This window comes from Heterocephalus glaber, unplaced genomic scaffold (assembly GCF_053883595.1).
Source record: "Heterocephalus glaber isolate CG9 unplaced genomic scaffold, H.glaber_assembly_v1.0 deba00001481, whole genome shotgun sequence".
NCBI classification, from domain to species: Eukaryota; Metazoa; Chordata; class Mammalia; order Rodentia; family Bathyergidae; genus Heterocephalus; species Heterocephalus glaber.
In genome coordinates this window covers 30,581,606-30,604,871 of record NW_028258317.1, presented here as the reverse complement: position 1 = coordinate 30,604,871, position 23,266 = coordinate 30,581,606, and the positions used below count along the sequence as shown (strand labels likewise).

The 23,266-nt window shown below is 38.7% G+C and overlaps 1 pseudogene; it reads right to left on the bottom strand.

Annotated features, from left to right (window-relative positions):
* LOC101699984 (H(+)/Cl(-) exchange transporter 3 pseudogene) lies at positions 1-19,088 on the bottom strand (annotated as a pseudogene).
* Between the last annotated feature and the right edge of the window lie 4,178 nt (positions 19,089-23,266).

The window sequence follows — 23,266 nt, the reverse complement described above, 5'->3', positions numbered from 1 at the left end:
CATCTCTTTCTTTTTTCTTTTATTTCTTTCAGACACACAAGCTTAAATATCACATGGTTTCTCTTATATGAGAAACCCATAGTAAAAATAAAGATTAAAATAAAAGCTAGACATAGGAAGGCTGGGCACGGTGGCACATGCCTGTAATCCCAGCACTTGGGAAAGGCTGAGGCAGGAGGATCTCTGCAAGCTGGAGGCCAACTTAGACTACATAGTGAGTTCAAGGCCAGTCTGAATGACACAGTGAGACCCTGTCTCAGAAAACCAAAAGACAGATAGGTATAAGAAGTAGGAACATAGTTTTCAAAAGGGCAGGGCATCAAGATATGGGGGGAAGAGATAAGGAATGAAAAAAAGAATTAAGATGTGCTATGTGCCTATAACAACTCCACACAAGGAGTGTAAACATTATGTACTGCCAAGAAAAAAAAAAGAAGAAGGGAATCGAGGGATGGGTGGAGAGAGTAAGAGAGATGGGAAAGGGGATGAAAAAGGGAATCAAGATGCGTTATACACGTTCCAACTCTGCACAAGGAATGCAAACATTATGTACTACACACATGTACTAGCAAGCCAAAAAAAATTTGAAGTGAAAGAAAAAACACAGATAATATAAAGAAGCAGTTCTCCAAAGTCAAGAAAAATAGCCCCACAATGCTTGTCCATAAAATAACCTTAAAATAATAATGACAAATATTTCATATATAGTTTCAGTTGGTAGGAGAGGAGAATTTCTAGGAGAATTTTGTAAATTTAAAAGAACAATGACAACAAAAATGAACAGATGGAATTCCTAAAACTGAATATCTAATATGTGAATTTTAAAAATGAATAGATCCCCGTACCAGGGGGGGGAAAAAAGAAAAACTATCAATGGACCAAATTACTAGTAAATTGAATACAGTAAAAAACGGGATTAATGAGGGGTCGGGGATTTAGCTCAGTGGCAACGCGACTGCCTCGCAAGTGTAAAGTCCCGAGTTTGATCCCCCCTACCGGCAAAACAAAAAACAAACAAACACAGGATTATTGAATATGAATACTACTTAATAAAAATAATCCAAACTTAATTACACAGAGAGAAAAAAGATTAGAAAAAAGGGCTGGGGATTTAGCTCAGTGGTTCCACCACCTGCCTCGAAAGCACAAGGTCCCAAGTTCGATCCCCGGTACCAAAAAAAAAAAAATGAAACAAAAAGATTTGAAAAAAATGAACAAAGCTTCAGTGTTCTATGGAGCAACATCAAGTAATCTAATACATGCAACCAGAATACTGGCAGAGAAGGAAAATGGATTACAAAAAATGTGTATATCTGTATCTAAACAAACATATTAGCAGAAAATTTTTCAAATTTTATTAAAAATTTTAATCCAAATGGTCAAGAAGCTCAGTAAATTCCAAACAGGATAAATACAAATGCAGAAGTTGGCTTTGGAACTGGAAGCTCACTTCACAGAATTTATCTTTAGCTCTGAAAGGAGCACTTTCCTCTGTACAGGGACAAAGGTCTTGAGTTCTGGTTAAAGTACTTAAAAGTTGGTTTTTTTTAAGTGTGATAGTAACTGATATGTATTTTTATAAATTTTAATCCATAAAAATATAAATAAGATGGTAAATTTTTAAGAAAAGAATTGTACATTTAGTGCAAGTTATGAATTACATTTTATTGCTTCTTGAGGAAACAAAAGAACGATTTAATTTCAAGAAAAAAATTCCAGTGTTTAAACATGCAATTAATACCAGATGCAGTTAAACAGAATACTTCCTTCTCTTTACTGAGAAGCAGCTTTTTGTTTAATTATGCTGAACAGCACTTGTATATCATAATAGTATTAGAAATAGAAAATCTGCGTAAGACTAGGTCACATTATCCATAAAGTCTGAGAGGAAAAAAAACCTGTTTATCCTTTAAAGTTTTCACTGTTTTTCATTCTGAACCACACAGCACACAAGTTGGGAGATTTTGTTCATACTTCACTCAAGATTTTACCTGCTGGGCAAGCCTTTGACATGGTATGTGTCCACTGCTCCAAGCTTTTGGTGATGGTACAAACTACATGGTTAATGGCACAAGAAACACTCCCTTCTTGTGATGAAACCTCAGTAAAATAACAGTACATCTCAATATGAGAAAGGACTGCTTCAACAGGGTACACCAATTTAAGAGGCTTTGTTACAGCTCAGGAGAGAGAGAAATAAAAGCTCTTCTGGAATGTAGAAAGGTAATGCTTAACTACACAATTCATGAATTAAACAGAACAGTTCTGATTAAAAAAAGGGCAAGAACTTTCAGCCTTATAGATGGCTCAAGTCAAAGTCGTCCCTTCAGAAATAGGGACTGATAACATGTCTCTGCAGTGTTGGAAACAGGCCAGGTGCTCGAGGACTCCAGCGTCATCTCCATTGAGGCTCAAGCCTGCACTATCACAGCACATCCTCCACTGAATGCATCCATTGCAGAACAACAGGAGCTGATTTGCTGCTCACAGCCAGGAAAACATATCTCTCCTTTCCTTCCCAAACAATTCCTCCATTCCACCAGCATTATTTGCAAACCATGATGCAAAAGCCTGGCTTTTATATTTCCTTTTTAGTTTTTTCTTTTAAGGAGGAAAAGAAAGTGGATGACTCCCTCAGGTTAAAGAGTTGTGCTATTCAACAAATGAACTTCCTCTTCTGTTTCTTCTCTCTCCTCATCTATGGGGTTCAGTCAAACATTATTGAAGCGGGGTCTTGGTTTGCCATCTGGGCCATATGACGGAGGATATCTTTTTTTGTTATAGTGCCAACCAGGTGTCCGTTGTGTGTGACAAGGCACTGCCTCAGCCCCAGCTTTCAGAAGATGTCCACCACGACCTCCATTGGGGTGTGGTCTGTCACTGTAAAAGGGCTCATGTCGAGGATGCTGTGCAGTTTCAATGGCCGAGGACTTTCTGCTGGAAGAGATGGGGTGTGCTGTGCAAAACACACCCAAGAACTCCCAACAATACCTTCTTGCTTTTTTCTGGCGCTTTCTATTGTAATTGTCAAGTCTCTTCTGAGGGCAAATCCCACTAATCTCTGAGATTCTTTTGACATTATGACAGGAAAGCCATTGTCATCCACTATGTCATCCACTGTCATGTTGTCCTGCATCAAGACAGCTAAGGGAAGATCATTCCTCCGAGGTCTCATGACATCAGCTGCCAGGGTGGTATGAGTGAATTCTTCTTTTGCAACCAAGAAAGGGTATCCATTTAAATGGATGTGTGCTTCATAGATGCCTTCTCTACCAAAGGCATTGCCAACCCATTTACTGGTTATTATTGCAGCCATAAGAGGAACAATATATTCCAATAAGCCTCCAGTAAGCTCAAAAACAATAACCACCAGGGAGACAGTCATCCTTGTCACACCACCTAAGCACACAGCAGCATCAAACATGGCTTGAAGGCCGGGTGTAATGCAATCAGCTCCGATCTCACACCACTCCTTAAAGATAAACCAGTCATGGTGATAGCAGGCAAGTTGTTCTACTGCAATCCCCACAATCCTTCCTGCAATCTCTCCAATGGCCATGCTGGGGATGAACAAGCCTGACGGAACCTTGATGCCAAAAGTGAATACTGTCATTATGATTTTAAATATGAGTGCTAAGCATAACTGCCATATAGCTGAATACACTCCAACGCCTGCTGGATGATCAGGAATATCATCAACAATTTTACTGGCATTCATGTCGTTTCTGTAGTCACAGAGAGAAGAGGATTCCAGGGGACCACAGTCTGTAAAAAGCTCTTTAATCAGTTCACTGGTGTTGAGCCTCATATATGGGTTAGGAAAGGCTATCACAGCAGTAATGACTGCAACAATAATGACTTCAAGAACAGGATATTTTCCAAATTTGGTGGATTTGCCTCATCGACACCAGGAAATATTTGCCCTAATGAAAAAGGCTCCCAAGAGCCCTCCAAATAACCCAAGGAGAATAAAAGGAAACAGTTCAAAAAAGTACCATGGTGTATGATACTCCACATAAAAAAGGACCAGACGGCTGTTCCCAAATGGATTGATGGATCTTAAAACAAATGCAGCCACTAAAGCAGCAAAAAAATGATCTCCATAAAGTGTTAAGTGGAAAATAATAGCTAACCTCCTCCAGACTAAAAAGAACTCCTCCAATCTGTGCACCAAAAGCCACAGAAACACCTGCAGCTGAGGTTGCCGATAGCATCTCCCTTTTTTAGCTTCATTTGTGCTATACTTTGGAAAGAAGGAGGAAAAGATATTTCCACAGCAACAGGCAACATGTACCAGGGGACCTTCTTTTCCTAAACTCAAACCTGATGCCACAGCAAATACGAAAGTGATGGTTTTAATCATTAAAGTCCATTTTCCCAAGTAACCTCTGATGATGAATCCACTCAAAACAGTTTTAATCTCTGGAATTCCAGAGCCACAGGCATACAGGGCAAATACTTTTACCAGGGAAACTGCAAGGAAGGCAAAACTCAAGACCCAGAAGATATACATTATATAATTCATGATGTAAGAACCAGGACCCTGAGTTGTGCGGAACACGCCGAATCAGCCTGCTGCAGACAGGCAGGTCTGCGGACGCCCTACTGAGGTCTCGAGTCATGTGGAACGCACCGAATCAGCCCGTGCCCCAGCAACAATCCACTGGACACCCCCCAACCACCCCGCTCCTCTGTACAGCCACCTGGTTCCACACTACAAAGATGCAGAGGACATCCACCAGACCACCAGACCACCGTATTGAGTCCCGCTGCTCCCGGCCCAGAGGTAGGGGCTCCTGAGCCGCCGTCCCACTGCTCCTGGTCCAGAGGAAGGGACTTCCCGGCCACCATCCCTCCCGCTGCTCCCAGCCCAGAGGAAAGGGCTTTTGGGCCGCCTTCTGTCCCGCCGCTCCCAGCCCAGAGGAAGGGGCTTCCAGGCCACCATCCCTCCCGCTGCTCCCGGCCCAGAGGTAGGGGCTTCTGAGCCGCCATCCTACTGCTCCTGGTCCAGAGGAAGGGGCTTCCTGGCCACCACCCCTCCCACTGCTCCCAGCCCAGAGAAAATGGCTTTTGGGCCACCATCACTACCGCCACTCCCAGCCCCTGTCCCACCTCTCTCAGCTCAGAGGAGGTGATCCTCGCGAGCGCCAACAGCACCCCCCCACCCGCCCAGTCAAAATGAGAAAACACATAAATAAGTCTCAAAACCAGACTTCCAGATCACCTACAGCAACCCTAAAGGGAAATGAGATGGAACACTCTGATACTCAACCACCTGGACCCACTGAACTGGAAACAAAAGGGGATCTGGAAAAAATGAAATCAGAAATAATTTCTCAAATAACAGGAGAAATTATGCTCCTAGTGCAAGACATGTTTAATAAATCTAGAGAGGAGCTGAAGAACATGATGGAATTCCAACATAGGAAATAAATGGAATCCATAAAACAGATGCAAATAGATTTCCAGGACATGAAAAACTTCACTGAAAGTCAACACAGCAGAATGAGCCAATGTGAGGACAGAATTTCAGATATAGAAGATAAGATTAAGATTGCAATTAATGACCAGGAAAAGAAAAATTGCTTCAAAATTATAAGGGACCAGGAGAAATCAATCCATCAGCTGCTAGACGAGGCAAAGAAGAATAACATAAGACTGATCAGAGTCAATGAAGAAACAGGAGACAGTGCAGATGACATAAAAAAAACTCTTTGCAGAAGTAATGACAGAAAATTTCCCAAGCATGGGAAAAGAACTTGACATACAGATAAGTGAGGCATATAAGACTCCAAATAGCCTTGATCAAAAAAAAATCTACACATAGGCATATAATTGTTAAGATTCCAGAAACTCAACAGAAGAACAAAGTTCTACAAGCAGTTAAAGAAAAGAAACAAATCACATGCAAAGGAAAGCCCATCAGAATCACAGCAGACTTCTCAACACAAACCATCAAGGCAAGAACAGCTGGGAGTGACATATTCCAAGCGCTAAAAGAAAACAGCCTCCAACCCAGATTGATGTACCCTGCAAAACTATCTTTCAAAATGGATGGAGAAATAAGATACTTTCATGACAAAGAGCACCTTAGGAACATCGTGAATACCAAACCAGCACTCCAAAGAATTTTACACAATATCCTAGGAACAGACATTGAGGATCACAACCCCATGAAGCAAAGCAGAATGAACCCATCTGGCATGACAAGAAATTAAATGTAAAGAGGGAGAACCCAACAAAAAGAAAAAGTCATGGCAATGACAAGTCAATACGTTTCAGTCATAACCATCAACATTAATGGTCTCAATTCACCAATCAAAAGAAATAGACTGGCAGAATGGGTCAAGAAGCAAAATCCAACAAGATGCTGTATACAAAAAACACACTTAATTCAAAGGGAAACTCATAGACTGAAAGTTAAAGGGTAGAAAACAATACTCTGTGCGATGGGAACCCGAAAAAAAGCAGGAGTAGCTATCCTCTTGGCAGATCAAGTAGATTTCAAACCAACACTGATGAAGAGAGATGAAGAAGGATACTACATCCTTGTAAAGGGAAGAATCCAAGAGGAAGAGATGAGAATCATAAATATCTATGCACCGTACACTAGTATGCCCAACTATATAAAACAAATATTAACGGACATGAAAAGTCATATATGCACTAATACAATTGTAGTGGGGGACCTCGATACCCCATTGTCACAAACAGATAGATCAACTAGACAAAAAATAAGTAATGAAATACTAGAACTCAATCGAACTCTTGAATAAATGAACTTAACAGATGTTTACAGAGTGTTCCACCCCACAAAATCAGAATGCACATTCTTCTCAGCTGCACATGGGTCATTCTCCAAAATAGACCACATACTCACACATAGAACATGTTTAAGTAAGTGCAAAGGAACTGAAGTTATCCCCTGTATATTATCAGAATATAGTGGGATGAAATTGAAGATCCACAGCAAAAGAAACAAAAAATTTCATAAACATGTGGAAATTGAACAACACATTTCTGAATAACCAATGGGTCACAGAGGAAATTAAAGAAGAAACCAGATAGTTCCTTCAATTAAATGACAATGACAATACAACATATTGGAATCTATGGGACACAATGAAAACAGTCTTATGAGGAAAATTCATAGCTGTGACTATGCATATTAGGAAAACAGAACGAGCCCCATTAAACAACCTGATGCTGAACCTCAAGCTTCTAGAAAAAGAAGATCAGGACAACCCCAGAGCTCATACAAGGGAAGAAATTATAAAGATCAGAGGAGAAATCAATGCAATGGAGACTAAGAGAATGACACAAAAAAATCAATGAAGCCAAGAGCTGGTTCTTTGAAAGAATCAACAAAATTGATACACCTTTAGTCAACCTTGTCAGAAAAAGGAAAGAAAAGGCCATAATCCATGCAATTAGGAATGAAAAGGGTAAAACTACAACAGACCCAACAGAAATCCAGAGGATCATCAATACCTACTTTCAGAACCTATATGCCAATAAGATGGAAAACACAGAAGAAATGGACAGATTCCTAGATACATGAATTACCAAAGTTGAACGAAGAAGACCTAAAAATTCTAAACAACCCAATATCAACCAATGAAATTGAAAACATAATTAAAAACTTCTCAACTAAGAAAAGCCCGGGTCCTGATGGCTTCACTGCTGAATTCTACAAGACATTTAGAGAGGAACTACTGCCACTACTGTTTAAACTCTTCAGTGAAATTGAAAGGGAGGCAATACTCCCAAATTCATTCCTGGAAGCAAGCATCACCTTGATCCCCAAAGCAGAGAAAGACCCAAGTGAAAAAGAGAACTATAGGCCAATCTCACTAATGAACATAGATGCAAAAATCCTTAATAAGATACTGGCAAACAGAATGCAGAAGATCATCAAGAAGATCATACACCCTGATCAAGTGGGATTCATCCCAGGGATGCAGGGATGGTTCAACCTATGCAAATCAATCAATGTAATACACTATATCAATAGAGCCAAGGACAAAAACCATATGATTATCTCCATAGACACAGAAAAGCACATGCATCTATGATAAAAACCCTACAAAAAACTGGAATAGATGGTCTCTACCTCAAACTGATAGATGCCATCTATGAAAAACCAACAGCCAAAATCACATTAAATGGTCAAAAACTGAAATCCTTCACACTAAAATCAGGAACAAAACAAGGATGTCCACTATCACCACTCTTGTTCAATATAGCAGTGGAAACATTAGCCACGGCAATTAGACAAGAGAAAGAAATAAAAGGAATAAAGATAGGAAATGAAGAAGTCAAATTGTCATTATTTGCAGATGACATGGTACTTTATATAGAAGACCCCCAGAACTCCACCAAAAGTCTTCTAGACTTAGTAACCAAATTCAGTCAAGTAACTGGTTACAAGGTCAACACACAAAAAACAATAGCTTTCCTCTACACCAATGACAGACTCACTGAGAGAGAAATAGGGCAAATAATTCCTTTCACAATAGCATCCAAAAAACTGAAATACCTAGGAATCAACCTAACGAAAGAAATCAAAGACCTCTTCTCTGAAAACTATAGCACTCTGAAAAGACAGATTGAAGATGATATCAGAAAATGGACAGACATCCCCTGCTCCTGGGTAGGAAGGATTAATAGAGTGAAAATGGCCACACTTCCAAAACTGCTATGTAGATTTAATGCAATTCCAATTGAGATCCCAGGAGCATGCTTCAGGGACCTTGAGAAAACAATCCAAAAATTCATTTGGAACAAGAAGAGACCTAGAATAGCAAAAGCAATTCTAGGTGACAGAGACATGGCAGGGGGTATCACAATCCCCAACCTGCAACTCTACTACAAAGCTACTGTTATCAAAACAGCACGGTACTGATAAAGAAACACACCTGAGGACCAGTGGAACAGATTAGAAGATGCAGAAACAACACTACACATACTCAGCCATCTCATCTTCGATAAAGGAGACAAACACCCTCACTGGAGGAAAGATAGCCTCTTTAATAAATGGTGCTGGAAAAATTGGGTTTCAACTTGACAAAGATTAAAACTAGACCTATATCTCTTGCCATGCACTAAACTAAAATCAAAATGGATTAAAGATCTAAATATTAAAATAGAAACTCTGAACCAGTTGGAACAGAGGTTAGGTAGAACTCTTGAAGACATCGGTGTAGGAAAAGATTTTATGAACAAAACCTCAGTTGCCCGTGAACTAGCACAAACAATCAACAAGTGGGATCTCTTCATACTAAAAAGGTTCTGCACAGCAAGAGAAACCACCAGCAGTATGAAGAGACAACCCACAATGTGGGAAAAAAATCTTCACCTGCTCTTCCTCAGACAAAGGCTTACTATCTCCAATGTATAAAGAACATAAAAAGATCACACCTCCCAAATTTAAAGACTCAATCTGAAAATGGGCATCTGAAATGAACAGACATTTCTCAAAGAAGTAGAAATACCAAATAAATACATGAAAAAATGTTCAACATCACTGGTCATTCGAGAGATGCAAATGAAAACAATGCTGAGATTCCACCTCACTCCAGAAAGAATGGCTGCTATCATGAAATCAACCAATAACAAATGCTGGCAGGGCTGTGGGGAAAGAGGAACCCTGCTCCACTGCTGGTGGGAGTGTAGACTGGTGTAACCACTGTGGAAATCAGTATGGAGATACCTCAAAGAACTAGGACTGGAAGTCCCATTTGACCCAGCTATTCCACTGCTGGGGATCTTCCCCAAAGAATTAAAAGCATCATACCACAGTGATATATGTGTGCCCATGTTCATAGCAGCACAGTTTGTGATAGCTAAAACTTAGAAACAGCCCAAATGCCCATCAACTGGAGACTGGATAAAGAAAATGTGGGGTTTTTTTTTTATAAAATGGAGTACTACTCAGCCATAAAGAATGAGAAATTAGAGACATTTATAGCTAAGTGGATGCACATTGAGGCAATACTCTTAAGTGAAATAAATAGGACACACATGTATAAATACCAAATAGTTTCTCTGGTGTGAGAAACTGAAAGTGTAAATAAGGACTAATATGTATAATAGGTAATGTGAAATGGGAAGAAAAGGGGCAAAGGGGAAGGAAGTGGGAGGGCTAGGGGAAAGGATAGAAGGGAATGGGATTAATATGAGAAAATGGAAAAATAGGAACAAAATCTTTGTAAATAGGGAGGAATGGAGGAGTTGAAGCAAGGGCCGGGCAAGGGTGAAAAATAAGAACCAAGAGAGATTATGTAAAGGTGCAAATTTCCAATGATGAATGTCATTATATTGTATACCTAAAATGTACCATTGATTAGAATGAATAATCGACAATGCAAAATAGGAAGAAAAGGTCCAAAGGGGTAGGGGTAGTGGGAGGGGCAGGGGAAAGGAAAGAAGGGAAAGGAAAAATGAGAAATGGAAAAAATGGAAATAAAGTCTTTGTAAATAGGGAAGGGTGGAGGGAGTGAAGGGAGGGCTAGGAATGGGGAAAAAATAAGAAACAAGATGCATTATGTAAATGTACAATCCCCAATGAGAAATGTAATTGTGTTGTATACCTACAATGTACCAATAAAAGAATTTAACCAAAAAAAAAAAAAAAAAAAAAAAAGAACCAGGACCCTCCACTTGACCTTTGATTAATTCTGCCCATGTTTTCCATTGCGGACATTTATCCCTCTGTTTAAATTTCATTAGATCCCCAACACTGTTCATGGTTGTACCATAATGCACTAAGGCAAATTCTTTCCTTTAGGTCAGTCATCCAATCAGCAGCAATGTCTATTAAATCCAGCCAATGCTCCTGATGCCAGCCCTGTCAGTGTTACTACTAGCCATCCCGACCATGAGTCATACAAACTTTTTGTCATTTCCCATTCTGATTCTTTCTTTTTGTTGTTGATCTGTCCATGCCTTTCTCTGTCTTTATACTTCTCTCGCACCCAATCAATAGTATGGAAATCATCGTATGTACCAACACCTGGAATTGGTTCATCCAAAAGATCCAGTAGGTGTGTAGAACTATTAATGCTGCCTCCATTTGTCATTGTATAATGAGTTCCTCGCAGCTCTGAGGCATAGCAAAATCGGTGGCTGTTTTTTGTGCTGCCTTTGGATTCTACATCTGTTTCAAACCTAAAACCTAGCTACCCTGGGAGCTTCGCCTAGAGAAAGCTTGACACACAACGAAAACTATCGCAATTTTCTACTTAAGAGGTTACGTAAATTTTGCTAGGTAGGACTTTTTTTTTTTTTTTTTTTGACTTCTTTCAAACATGGGAGCAGCATCAAGTTAAATCCTCTTGCTATGAAGGACCCTAGAGTCAACCTGCTTCTTTCCAAAATTAAAAATAAAAATCCCCAACCTCACTTCCCTCTCAAAGACTAAAATTGAATCCATGGTCCAACTCGGGAGGAAAGCAGGATAGCTTTCAAGCCGCCACACCCCCCTTCCTCATTTTCCAGCCTGATTCCGGGTTTCGGGCGAACTAGGACTGAAAAGGGGGCTGTGGTTCTGGACTGGACTGGCCCTGACCCACGGAAAGGGAAGCGACGCGGCAGGAGTCCGGAGTCCGACAGGTAGGTCCACTTAAAAGTTTTTAAAAAGAAATGTATCTTCAATTGTCAAAGTGGTATACATTTATCATGTACTGAGTTTCTATGTGCTACAACGTTCTTAGTGCTTTAACAAATCATTTCACCTTCAAAAGTTTGTACATAAATTTGCAGATGAAGAACCCAAGGCTCACAGAGGTTTGTAACTTGTTTCAGGTTGACTCTTAAAACTTTAGGAGAATTTAAATGTAATTGGTTTGTAAAATGAAACCTGTACTCCTTGCACCACCTTTTCCTTAGACTCCTCAACATACCCACAGAGTTTAGCAAGTATTTGCAAAATTAATGACTATCCTAGTCTATTTTGCACTGCTGTTACAGAATACTAGAGACTGGGTAAGTTGCAAAGAAAATATATTTACTTCTCACAGTTCTCAAGACTGAGAATTCTAATATCAAGGTGCTGACATCAGGCCAAGGCTGTCTTCCTGTGTCATCGCATGGTAGAAGGTGAGAAAGTGAGAGAAGGAGACCCAGCTCACCCTTTTATAACAAACCTATCCCCTCAATAACAGCATAAATCCATTTACGATAGTAGAGTTTTTATGGTCTAATCACCTATCATTAGACCCTGCTTCCCAACATCCTTGAATTGGGGAGTAAGTTTCTAACACATGCTTCCTGGAGAGCACATTCAAAATACAGCACTGAGTAATGTTAAACTGTTATATTAATGTAGTGTCATCTCACTCACTTGTCTTTCCCGAGGTTTAGTTAGCTACATAGCTTCAGAGGTGCAGATTCAGACTCACCCACTGATTCAATCTACAGATAGTCCTGTTTCCCTAAACAGACTAGTTGGTGCGCCACGATGATCCTACCAGGATGATTTCTTTGCTCAGCAACTGGTTTATTTGCTCTATGGTCCAACACTGGCCCTGTACTTTAGTTTCCTATTGTGTATTACATTAGCCCAGTTAGGCATTAGGTTGCCCTTAGCTGGATCCCAGTTGTCAAGACACCTTTCACCAAGATATTTTTCATAAGATACCTCAACTATGGTGGAGTCTACCTTCTTTATTCATTAGCAAGGTATGGTTCTTGATGCCATCCAAGTACGCCATTTGGAGCCACATTAATGATCTGGAAATCTTCTTTGTCTCCTATGGCTTTCAAACACCAACCTATATTGTTATTCTATTTTGTCCCTTTAGGCACTGAAAGTTCAACTGCTGTTCATGTCTAAATGATCATCCTCTCAATGCAGATCATGTCCTGCAAATCATAACATTTCCTACTTGCTTGAATCAATTCTTTATGCAGGTCCTAAATGCCCCTAGCAGCAGAGTCTGCTTAAGATTTTGAAGTTTGCTTTTGCAAATGGGAAGAGAACCAGGAGATGGGGGAAGGATGGGGAAGGAGATGTAAAAAGAATTAAAATATGTACCTGTACCAACTCCCCACGATGAATGTAATCATTATGTACTACAAACATGTGCTAATAATTTTTTTAGATGGAGTTTCCAAAATCCAGTCTCCATGAATACTTACCTGATTGTGAGGTGTGGTAGTATTTGTGTTTGATGAGCATTCAGTCTGCAGAAACACACTTCAGATTTATGAATCTACAAAGTAGTAATTTTAACTAACATTTATTAATCATTTGCTATAAGCTACATTTATATGTGCATTGCTTAATTTTAATTCTCATAACAATCATACAAAGGGAGTGTGGTAGATAGAATAATGCCTCCAAAAGATGTTCACATCCTAACCCCCCAGACTGTGTATATGTTAACTTATATGGTAATGAGGAGTTAAAATGTCAAATGGAAGAAAGTTTGCTAATAAACTGACCTTAAAACAGAGAGATTGTCCTGGATTATCTGGGTCTTCCCAGTGCAGTCACAAGAGTTATTAAATGTGGAAGAGGGAGAAAATAGGGTCAGGATGACATGTGAGAAAGATTTAACTGGCCACTGCTGGCTTTGAAGATGGAAGAAGGACACAAGGCAAAGGACTGGGTAGCCTCTGAAAGCTGGAAAAGTCAAGTAGACAGATTCTCCCCTAGATTCTCCAGAAGAAATGCAACCCTGCCAATACCTTGATTTTAGATCCTCATCAAGCTTCCGATCTGCAAAACTGAAAGACACTTGGGTGTTGTTTCAAGGCACTTAATTTATGGTCATTTGTTACAGCTACAGTAGAAACTAGTACAAGAAAGTAATATTGTATCCTTGAATTTCAGGTGGAATATTTTGAGTCCTAACTAAGGGGTGTTAGTTATCTCAATATCCAAGTATTTTGTTGTAAGCTAGACTCAGAGCTTGTATGAGGAAGAATTGCAATACGATGAAGTTTCTGAGTTTCTGTTTTTATTAGTACATGTTTCCTGTATAAAATGATTAATGGGAAGTTGGTACATGTACAATAATACATCTTCATTCTTTTTTTCCCTCTACCCGTTCCCTCTCTCCCTAGTCCTTTCATTTCTTGGTCCCCTTCCATGACATTATTATTTCTTCCCGAAAACAGTGGTAGCATTGGTTGACTACGCTTATAGAAATAAGGTATGCAACTTTTAAAACTATAAAATTAGCCTGCACATAAATAAAGGAATTTTTCTGAAAACTTTTCCTCCTCTCACAATCATGAGATGAATATTTTACATTCCCAAGTAGCAAAACAATCCCCCACTGCTGGTACAATTTTCCAACTAAGAAGTCCAAGTATTTAAAAAGTCAATAAAAGAGGTATCCAAATGAAGAAATCTAACAGAAAATGGTTTAAATCTATCAGAAGATGACTTAAAACTGGGAACAACAGATGGATATTTTTAAGTGAGCTAAAATGCTGTTTCTGCTGTTGACTGTATAAACCAAATAGCTGTGATTCTTGAAGTAAATCACTTCATCCCAGCATCTTTGTCATCATATAGCAGAGCTTTAGTGCTAGTGCCAAATTCCTTAGAGGTGTCGCACACATCACACTAGCACATTTCATGATAAGCCCATATGTGTTTTTATTAAATATTATAGTAAATCCCCACCTGCATAACACTGAATAATATATTTCTGTGGTAAATCCTTCACCAGGGAATGATCTAGACTGAAACTAAACTTGCCTCGAGCACTTTCATTTTTAGTACTTTGTTCCAATGACTTTAATCTACAGCTTACTTCATAAGCAAAGTATATACCAGTATATCTAAGAAAGCCTAAGCCCTATTTGTCTGAAAATACCATTCTATAAAAAAAAAATGAGATGAAGTCAATTAGTAATATAACAACTATATTTAGCAGTTTACTCCTTTCATTTGTAAAGCTGCAAAGCAAGGAGCCAAGACAACCATTGCTTTAATCCTTTGTTCTTTACTCTGTTTCCATTGACAGGCAGCCTTCGATTGGCTCCTAGGGCTAAGCTCATGAGGCTGGCTAAGAAAGCGCTCTACCACTGGCAGGATGCTCCTCCACCCCTCATCTTCAACTTACCCTGGTCCAGCAAATAAACACTCAGCAACAGTTCTCTTACATGTGCTCAGGTCATGTATTCAAATCCCTAAGTCATGGCCTTTCCATTCTTACTTCTTGCCTGGATAAATCAGAAAGAATAAAGATAGGGTACGATGTTTTTCTTCTTTATACATTTCTAGTAATTTTATGTGTCCATCATGTCACCTGGAGACACAATATTACTAACAAAAGATCCTTACAACTCACAGTTTACAACAACTAGCATTCATTCTTACATTGATCTGTAAGTGGAGTGGTTTAGCTAGTCTAGTCTTTCAGGGTATGGATTGGCTGGCTGTGGCACATGGCTACAGTCTGTTCTAAGTGTTTTATGCTATCTGATGGGGAAACAGCTATCTGGGACATGTTCTCCTGAAACTCAAGTGCATGGGAGGGAAATGAGAGCCACTCAGGCATATTTCTGGTCTCTGCTCTGTCACCAACATCCCATCGACCAAAGCAAGACACATCTAAACCCAAGTCTCAGGGTAGAAAAAACATAAATCACTAACCCAAGAGGAAGATGAGAGAGTGATGCAAATCTATCACAGCATGATGAAAAACTGAGATAAGAAATTCAGTCTGTTACAATTATACATACTCAGAAGATATGGTAAGCTTGAACCAATTCCTAGTAGGAGCACAGAGTAGAAGATGGTAAAGAAAAGCAAACTGCATTTGGAATAGCTGAGGGCCTAGCAACTAATCAAGTTAGGCAGTTCCAAGTTTAGATGACATTAGATGGGTTTATTCACTAGCATTTTAGCATATTTTTAATACATTCACACATTCTTCCACAGTTATTCTTTCCATTTCCCACTTCTTTAGATACTATTCTACTAGCCTGGAAGTATATAAAAGTTGTGCTAGGCCTGGAGTTTGAAAGACTTGGACTTCAATCACAGATCTAGTATGTACTTGTTATGTAACATGCCCTTCAGTGGTTTTTGACCTAAACTCTCTCATCTTAAAATTATGATAATACCTACTCCAGAGTTTTTACAAAAATAAAGCATAACAATACACATAACACAATAGTTCTGGCATATAAGGAGTGCAGATTTTGAGATTTATTTTCTTATAATTAGTCTTTTGTCTCTCCCTTTCTGTCCTTTCACCAGCACTTCACCACAGAAATGTTTTTTGTTTTTATTCATTCAGAATAGTCAGTGGAAGGGTTGAGGATTTAGCTCAGTGGCGCCACACCTGCCTGGCAAGAGCAAGGTCCTGAGTTTGGTTCCTGGTACTGGAGGAAAAAACAACAAGCCAAACAAAAAAAAACCTTCTACAAGGGAAAGTAAAATAATAGCCAGTGGACCAATGATGATTTGGGCCTTGACATTGGGGGCATAAGGAGCATATAATCTGGAAGACTCTTATAGTTCAGCAAGTCCCTGGCTTTGCTCTCAGCCCTTCTTTATGGTATATAACAGGTGAATATGAGTACAGATCTTCAAGCAAGTCAGTGTCTAATTGTGCAGTTTCCAACCGAGCTACAGGGAGATTCTACCTCCTGCCAGAGTGTTTCAAGAAATAGGATTTAGAAGCTATAAATATTCTTTTATAAGAAAAGATATCACTATACCTATACCTCAGTTCAGACTAAATGTTTGTTTTGAAAAGGTAGAGTTTATCTCTTCTTTTTCATCACTGTGTTCCTAGTACTCGGTGCAGTCGATATTCTATAAATATTCCTCAAATAAGTGAACAAAAGTGCTATGGCTAAGTGAATTTTAAACAAACTGGAAGAATGCCTAATTAAATACAAACTAAGTTCATTTAGTTTACTTTTCTTTTCTTTTTTTTTTTTTTTTTTTTTTTCGGTACCAGGGATCAAACTTGGGACCATGCGCTTGCAAGGCAGGCGCCAGAACCATTGAGCTAAATCCCCGGCCCTAGTTTACTTTTCAACTCAAAATGTATTTCATTACTCTCTTACATGTCATCTTTAAGCTGTTGTTTCAAATAATCATCAGTCTGGATGTAAGGACTTGGAGACAGTGCTGAGGTTTAAAAAGAGAGATGATATAAAGTAATCATCTGGAAAAGTGGATGGGAGACTGACCAGAGTCAATGAAATGTGGAAAAATTGCTCTACAGTACTGAGAGCTCACTAGACATTTATGGCCATACATGTAAAGTCAATGTGTTTTTCTCCCATTCAATTTAGCTGCTTAAGGGCAGATGTAGATTAGGCAGATGGTGAATATAAACAGGGTTCGGGTCTGCCAAGGATATACAAGGGAGAGTTCTTTCACTACTACCCAAGCATATAAGGGAGTTGGGGTGACAAGCTGTGAAATATAAGCAGAATAAGAAGATAAGAGGAAGAGATAGGGAAATGTCAAGGGTGGATCAATACATATTGGGATGGTGTTGAACTTGAGAGAGGAGTCAGGAAAAGATGATGAGGATATCAAAAAGTGGGATAACAGGGCTGGGGATTTAGCTCAGTGGTTCCGCTGCCTGCCTTGCAAGCACAAGGTCCCAAGTTTGATCCTCAGTACCAAAAAAAAAAACAGTGGGATAATGGAAAAGAAGATATAGGTTACTGGTAATGATGAGATCTAGGGCATAAGCATGGGAATAAAAGAGTGTAATGGTGGGTTGCAGGGAGAAAGAGATGTCAGAGTGAGTGAGTCTCACTGTACAACTGATTTAAGGAAAATGAGAAGATATACTGATTTAAGTAGTACTTAACCCTCCTTGCACATTCAAATCATGAGTCCTCCCCCTCCCAAAAAAATCTCTAAGGCATAAATCCTACTTTGACTAATTAAATCAAGTACTTGTACGGCTTGTGGGAATGGTTAAACATAAGTAAATTTTAAAACATCCCAAGTGATTCAAATGTGTCACTAAAATTGAGAACCAATGATCTACATAGACGATGAAGTCATGAGAAGTGATGACAGGAGCAGTGGTGAAAGAACATGCAGGGAGCCAGTGGCTAAAATCTTCCATCGTTCCTAGAATTACTAGGAAGAAAGAAAATGAAAACAGTTCATATGTAACCTCAAGGGCCTAGCATTCTAAAAGAGAAGCAACAGTGAGAAACAAGAAGAATGTTCATTTCCACCTTCAGGACCTGAAAGCATGGGATATGAAGCCAAAATAGCTAGCATTGGAAAGGGCTGAAGGGAAATAAAATATGGGATGGTGGGGGGGAACCATAGGGTGATGAAATTGGAGATCCATAGCAAAAGAAACCACAAGAATTTCATAAACAGATGGAAACTGCACAACACACTTCTGAATAACCAATGGGTCACAAAGGAAATTAAAGAAGAAATCAGACAGTTCCTACAACAAAATGACAATGCCAATACAACATATCAGAATCTATGGGACACAATGAAAACAGTCTTACGAGGGAAATTCATAGCAGTGAATACTCATATTAGGAAAACAGAGTGAGTTCAATTATACAACCTGATGCTGAACCTCAAGCTTCCAGAAAAAGAAGAGCAGGACAAACCCAAAGCCCATACAAGGGAGGAAATTATAAATATCAGAGCAGAAATCAATGCAATGGAGACTAAGAGAACAATACAAAAAAAAAATCAATGAAGCCAAGATTTGGTTCTTCAAAAGAACAGACAAAATTGACAAATCCTTAGCCAACCTTATCAAAAAAGGGAAAGAAAATGCCCAAATCCATGCAATTAGGAATGAAAAAGGTGAAATTACAGCAGACACAGCAGTAATCCAGAGGATCATCAATACCTACTTCCAGAACCTATATGCCAATAAGATGGAAAATACAGAAGAAATGGACAGATTCCTAGATACATATGAATTACCAAAGTTGAACGAAGAAGACCTAAAAATTCTAAACAACCCAATATCAATCAATGAAATTGAAAACGTAATTAAAAACTTACCAACTAAGAAAAGCCTGAGTCCTGATGGCTTCACTGCTGAATTCTACAAGACATTTAGAGAGGAACTACTGCCACTACTGTTTAAACTCTTCAATGAAATTGAAAGGGAAGCAATACTCCTGAATTTATTCCTGGAAGCAAGCATCACCTTGATCCCCAAAGCAGAGAAAGACCCAACGGAAAAAGAGAACTATAGGCCAATCTCACTAATGAACATAGATGCAAAAATCCTTCATAAGATACTAGCAAATAGAATGCAGAAGATCATCAAGAAGATCATGTACCCTAACCAAGTGGGATTCATCCCAGGGATGCAGGGATGGTTCAACATTCGCAAATCAATAAATACACTATAATCAATAATACACTATATTAATAGAACAAAGGACAAAAACCATATGATCATTTCAATAGATGCAGAAAAAGCATGTGACAAAATCCAACATGCATTCATGATAAAAACCCTACAAAAAATTGGAATAGATGGACTCTACCTCAATCTGATAAAACAATCTATGAAACACCAATAGCCAATATCATACTCAGTGGTCAAAAACTGAAATCCTTCACACTAAAATCAGGAACAAGGCAAGGATGTCCACTATCATCACTACTGTTCAATATAGTTTTTGAAACATTACTTACAGCAATTAGACAAGAGAAAGAAATAAAAGGAATAAAGATAGGATACGAAGAAGTCAAAATGCCATTATTTGCAGATGACATGATACTCTATATAGAAGACCCTAAGAACTCTACCAAAAGTCTTCTAGACTTAAAAACCAAATTCAGTAAAGTAGCCAGATACAAAGTCAACACACAAAAATCAATAGCTTTTCTGTACACAAAAAACAGACTCACTGAGAGAGAAATGGGGCAATCAATTCCTTTCACAATAGCATCCAAAAATTGAAATACCTAGTAATCAGCCTAACAAAAGAAATCAAAGACCTCTACTTTGAAAACTACAGCACTCTGAAAAAAGAAATTGAAGAGGATATCAGAAAATGGAAAGACATCCCTTGCTCCTAGGTAGGAAGTATCAACATAGTGAAAATGGCCATACTTCCAAAACTGCTATATAGATTCAATGCAATCTCAATTGAAATTCCAGCAGCATACTTCACAGACCTGGGGAAAACAATCCAAAAATTCATTTGCAATAAGAAGAGACCTAGAATAGCAAAACCCATACTAGGCAATAAAGACAAGGTGGGGGTATCACAATCCCCAAGTTGAAACTATACTATAAAGCCACTGTGATAAAAACAGCATGGTACTGGCAAAGAAACAGACCTGAGGACCAGTGGAACAGATTAGAAGATGCGGAAAAAACTCCAGACACACTCAGCCACCTCATCTTCAACAAAAGAGCCAAACACCCTCACTGGAGGAAAGATAGCCTCTTTAATAAATGGTGCTGGAAAAATTGGGTTTCAACTTGCCAAAGATGAAAACTAGACCTATATCACTGACCATGCACTAAACTAAAATTGAAATGGATTACAGATCTAAGTACTAAAACAGAAACGCTGAACCATCTGGAACAGAGATTAGGTAGAACTCTTGAAGACATTGGTGTAGGAAAAGATTTTATGAACAAAACCTCAGTTGCCCGTGAACTAGCACAAATAATCAACAAGTGGGATCTCTTCTTACTAAAAAGCTTCTGCACGGCAAGAGCAACCAACAACAGTGTGAGGCGACAACCCACAATGTGGGAAAAAATTTTCACCAGCTGTCCTTCAGACAAAGGTCTGCTATCTCAAATATAAAAAGAATTTTAAAAAATCAGACCTCCCAAATTTAAAGACCCAATCCAAAAATGGGCATCTGAAACGAACAGACATTTCTCAGACAAAGAAGTAGAAATAGTAAAAAACATATGAAAAAATGTTCAACATCACTGGTCATTCAAGAGATGCAAATGAAAACAACACTGAGATTCTACCTCACCCCAGAAAGAATGGCTGCCATCATGAAATCAACCAATAACAAATGCTGGCGGGGCTGTGAGGAAAGAGGAACACTGCTCCACTGCTGGTGGGAGTGTAAACTGGTGCAACCACCATGGAAATCAGTATGGAGATACCTCAAAGAACTAGGACTGGAAGTCCCATTTGACCCAGCTATTTCCCCGCTGGGTATCTTCCCCAAAGAATTAAAAGAATCATACCACAGTGATATATGTGCACCCATGTTCATAGCAGCACAATTCGTGATAGCTAAAACTTGGAAACAACCCAATTGCCCATCAACTGGAGCCTGGATAAAGAAAATGAGTTGTTGTTATTTTTATAAAATGGAGTATTAGCCATAAAGAATGAGAAATTAGAGACATTTATAGTTAAATGGATGCACATTCGGGCAATACTCTTCAGTGAAATAAATAGGAAACACATGTAAATAACTCAATAGTTTCTCTAGTGTGAGAAACTGAAAGTGTAAATAAGGACTAAAATGTATAATAGGTAATGTGAAATAGGAAGAAATGGTGCAAAGGGGAAGGGGGAATGGAAAGGGTAGGGGAAAGGAAAGAAGGTAATGGCATTAATATGAGAAAAAAAAATGGAAACAAAGTCTTTGTAGATAGGGAGGGGTAGAGGGGTTGAAGGGAGGGCAGGGGAATGAGGAAAAAATAAGAACCAAGATGGATTATGTAAAGGTTCAAATTTCCAATGATGAATGTCATTATACTGTATACCTTAAATGTACCAATATCATTAATAAAAAAGAAATATAATCATTATATACTACAAATATGTACCAATAAAAATTAAAAATGTTTTAAATTTTGTTGAATTCTTCAATTAAATCGAATCTCTTGCTTTTCTTCCATATTATTGCTTTACTATAAATTCTTATGTCCTCTCTTTCTTGATCTTTAGGTAACTGTTTATTCTCCTCAGGAGCTGTCTTTATGTTTTTGTGGGTTCTATCCTTCTGTATGGGTGTGGGAGAGGGATGATTTTCAACTCATTCATTCAGTGAGCACTTGCACAGGATGTTCAAGGCAGTAACAGACATTTGTGCCAAAATGTTTGTTGTTTTTTTACTTCTGTCCTTTTTTTTTTTCTTTTGGTACCAGGAATCGAGCTCCGGTCCTTGCACTTGCGCAGCAGGCAGGGAAACCACTTAGCTAAATCCCCAGCCCTTCTGTCTTACTATCTTTATCTTTTACTTTCGTTGTTGGTGTTGTCTTTCCAAAGTCTTATCTAAATAACTCATTTTGAAGTTTTTATTTCCCATGTATGGTAGCCTGATATTTATACAACCTTGACTTCCTTGAGTTAGATTCTTATGGTTGGGTTTGGGAATGGCTGCCAGACTGGCAGAGTTCCAGTGCGATTGGGCTTCTGGTTTAATAAGCCATGAATTTATCTGTATGATCTGCACCCACAGCTATGAACACCTTATGATGTGGCCCCTTCGAAGCTATTCTTCAGTCATGACCTGGTTCTCTCTTCATCCTAGTTTCTGAAGATAAGTAAAGATCTTCTCAGGGAGTAGAACTTGGTTTGGTTCTCTTTCTTCAAGTGCTAACTAAGTCACAGAGTTCCCAGTATCACATCACCTATTGTTGTTAACTACCAACAATTTTTAATTACAGTTTGTGCAGTTTCCATTAACCAGCAATTTATAGTCAAGTTAAAAAAATAATGATCTACCTCAATAATACAGGCCAGAAGACCTGTTGTACGTTTACTTAAAGTTAAAAGCCACCTACAAGCTAAAAAAAATGTTCTCTTTCCTTACACTAGACCTTTGTGGACCTCATACAGGTGTTCTGTAGAACACACACATGCCAGGAAATGCAGTCAAAGTAAAATAATATGATGTCAGCCCAACCCACAAATTAGCACAGGAACCTATGGGAAAATTATATCCTGTCACTTTCAGCAATTGAGCTAAGAGACCTAGCAGGAATTTGAGCAGTTCTGATTTTCTGTTTTTGAACAATATAAATGAGAGAAGTTACACAAAGTTCAAATTCAAGTTTATGCATTTCAATTTGTATAATATAAGAACCTGGGGATTATTTTGTTTAAGTCTCTTAGACCATTTAGAATTACCTAAGTACTAAATTTTGGAATGTAAGAATATTGCTTAAAATTCAAAACAAAAAATGGAGACTATAGTGCTATAGTTTTGTAGTCATTCTATAACAATTTTATATTTTAGGCACAGCATCTAATTTCCACTAAGTCATGGGTCAGTGTGAACATTTTCTTGTACCACAGATTTGTCCCTGCAATCCACAGACCAGACTGTTAGGTGGAC